Source organism: Oncorhynchus keta, chromosome 19, assembly GCF_023373465.1.
Source record: "Oncorhynchus keta strain PuntledgeMale-10-30-2019 chromosome 19, Oket_V2, whole genome shotgun sequence".
In the NCBI taxonomy this organism is placed as follows: domain Eukaryota; kingdom Metazoa; phylum Chordata; class Actinopteri; order Salmoniformes; family Salmonidae; genus Oncorhynchus; species Oncorhynchus keta.
The window spans coordinates 66092533-66095825 of NC_068439.1; the positions used below are offsets into that span (position 1 = coordinate 66092533).

At 43.0% G+C, this 3293-nt stretch overlaps 1 pseudogene; it reads left to right on the top strand.

Moving 5' to 3' along the window:
- The first annotated feature begins 1009 nt into the window (after positions 1 to 1009).
- Positions 1010 to 3018, top strand: LOC118397875 (vesicular inhibitory amino acid transporter-like; annotated as a pseudogene).
- The last annotated feature ends 275 nt before the right edge of the window (positions 3019 to 3293 follow it).

A 3293-nucleotide genomic window follows, 5' to 3' on the forward strand; every position in this document is an offset into this window, starting at 1 on the left:
TCCCTCAGGTGTTAAAACTTATTTGGGGTAGGGGGCAGTATTTTCACGACAGGATGAAAAGCATGCCCAGAGTAAACGGGCCTGCTACAAAGCCATAAAAGCTAGAATATGCATATCGTTAGTAGATTTGGATAGAAAACACTCTGAAGTTTCTAAAACTGTTTCTAAAACTGTTGATGAATGATGTCTGTGAGTATAACAGAACTCATATGCCAGGCAAAAAACAGAGAAAAAATCCAACTAGAAAGTGGGAAGTCTGAGGTTGGTCAATTTTCAACACAGCTCCTATTGAAGATACAGTGGGATATTGGTAATGTTGCACTTCCTAGGGCTTCCACTAGATGTCAACTGTCTTTAGAACCTTGTCTGATGCTTCTACTGTGAGGTGGGGTCCAAAGGAGAAGGGAATGAGTAAGGTCTGCCATGAGCTGACCATGCTCTGATCATGCGCGTTCACATGAGAGAGAGTTCTGTTCCATCGCACTTCTGAAGACAATAGAATTCTCCGGTTGGAACATTATTGAAGATTTATTTATTTATTTAAGATTTATTATTTGAAAAACATCTTAAAGATTGATTCAATACATCGTTTACATCTTTAAAATGTTGTAAAATACATGTGTTTGAGGAATTTTAATTCATTTTAGTTTCACTGGCTGTTGAAGAGGTGGGACGCTACCGTCTCACCTACCCTAGAGAGGTTAAGTCTAACTGCCATAGTTGAACCAAGGGCAGCTATTTGAGTTGCAACAAATGTAAGTTATTTGCCCAAAAACACTCAACTGTTATCATATCTTGTTGTTTAAAAATAGAAATGACAACTTACAAATTCAGTGGGACCCTATCAGGCCCTCTGCAGAGGCCAGACATTCATTGCACAATGGACTAATTATTCACCTTAAAAGCCAGAAGGGATTATCTTTTGTAACAGCCTGTCAATAGCCCTCATAATGTATCACCTGTTAGACCATTTAAATGTCAGGGAGAGCCAATTAAGCCTCTCAGGTTCATGTTGACTGCAGTGGTCAAAATCACCACCTGGGAAGCGGGATGGAATGTGACGAATGCCATTCAGGTAACCTAGATTTTAGACTTCTCACCTTAGGAAAGATGCTTCTCTATCTTTATGTTTTATGTGTTTTTCCTACTCTCAAGAAATGTTTGTGGTGCATGAATGTTAGAAAGTGCACTGTATGAGCATTACCAGTATTGCGTTGTTGTTGTTTTTGTCCCTAGAGGATGCATTGGGTATATATTTAATGGAAGGAACAGAAGAGCTGAGAATAATCCTGTGTAAAATCTTTGACAACAAGGCCATTTTAATAACCAAAGCATAATTTTAGTACATAAGTAAATGTGCATTTCTGCAGTTTTCCCCTATTCGTATGTCTATGCCAGAGTACGATTATTGAAAAGCTGTTAACAACTTCATCTGTTCAGATATTACCTTGTCATACGATCATCATAATCCTCAACACCATGTACTTTTCCAACAACACTAATTACCCTGTGTCCTACTGTCTGTCCTGACTCTGTCTATGTAGTGCATCTACATATTTACTCAGAATCATATTATAAACAGAGTTTGTTTACTTAGCTACATTGTTCTGCATTGCGATTTGACTGGAAGCCAGATTGTGCTCAGACTATCCAATTAGGAGTTTGTTGCCAGATTAGATTGTTGTGTACTGATTACTCTAGAGTACATTAAGAAATCCTCCTCTAATGTGTGTCAGTTTTCAAACAACCGTGTCTCTGGCAAAGATCTGTATTTTACACTCTCCTTGGTGATGACTCACACTTTATTAGAAAAATCACTGCATGTTCCCACTCTACCTGTTGTTTGTTTGTTTTTTCCTTTCTCCTAGGGTGTGTTTGTTCTGGGGCTGCCTTACGCTCTCCTTCAGAGTGGCTACCAAGGATTGCTTCTGTTCCTTCTCGCTGCGGTCATCTACAACTACACAGGTAAGATCCTTGTATCCTGCCATCATGAGGACAATGAGGAGTGCCAGCCCATACGAGTGCAGGACACCTACGAAGACACCACCGCCTGCTGAGCAGGTCGTTGAGCTGATGATGTATCCTATACCTGGTGTGTTACAGCATCATGTGTCACAGCTTCTCCTTCCTACACCTGCCCCTGGTCCGTGGTGGCCTTCCTGACCCTGGTGCCCTGCATGGTGGTCATGGTGTCCAGACTCAGACTGCTTTGCTCCTTGGCCCAGTTCCTCATCACCTTCATCATGGTGGCCTAATGCCTGAACCAAGCCTACTGCTGGTCCTTTAGGAGGATGGTCCTCTTGGTGGACTTTGAGAGGTTCCTGGTGACTGTGGAGGTTATCATCTTCAGCTACACCTCCCAGATCTTCCTGCCCACTCTGGAGGGAAGCATGGAGGACAAGGGGGACTTCTCCTACATGATGAGTTGAACACACTCCCTGGCTTGTGTGTTGAAGACCACTATCTCTGTGCCTTCCTCACCTGGGGGTGAAGATATCAAAGAGGTGATAACTGATAACCTTCCCACTGGAGTATGCATAGTGGTCAACCTGTGTCTCCTGGCTAAGGCCCTCTTCTCATACCCCCTACCCTTCTACACTGTGGCTGAGGTCCTCCAGAGCAGCGTTCTGAGGCTGGAACTGGCGCCAGGCGGTGTGGAGACAGGGACTCTGGTTCTGCAGGGCTGTCTCCTGTTGACCATCCTCATGGCTCTCTTCATGCCCCACTTCTCCCTGCTCATGGGTGATGGGAGCAGCCATGACCTTCATCCTGCCATCTCTCTTCCACCTGCAGGTCAAATGGACTACCATGAGCTGCAGGCTCAAGGCCATGAACCTTCTCATCTTAACTCTGGGATCTCTGTGTAGTTTATCGAGGGTGGTTTTCTCCATCAAGGGAATGATTCAGGCTATTAGGAGTTCATTAGCCCAAACTCTGTATGATGACATCAAAGACTTATTGATGGTCCCCTATTTAATTTCCCTGTATCAATGTTCTGGAACCTGCAAGTACATCTAAGGCACAGATATTATATGTATGATAGTATGATACCAATCCATTGTTTGTGTGTTTGACATTAATTGAGTTGATTTGAGTGATTGACACCAAGGCATCTTGTAAAATAAAGACGTGATTGGAAATGGTGGTAAACGATCTAGTGTGAGCAGCAGAGGAGGCTAGTGGAAGGAGCTATAGGAAGACAGGCTCATTGTAATGACTGGAATGGAATTAATGGAATGCTATCAAACACATAGAAACCACATGTTTGACTCTGTTGCATTTATTCCATTCCA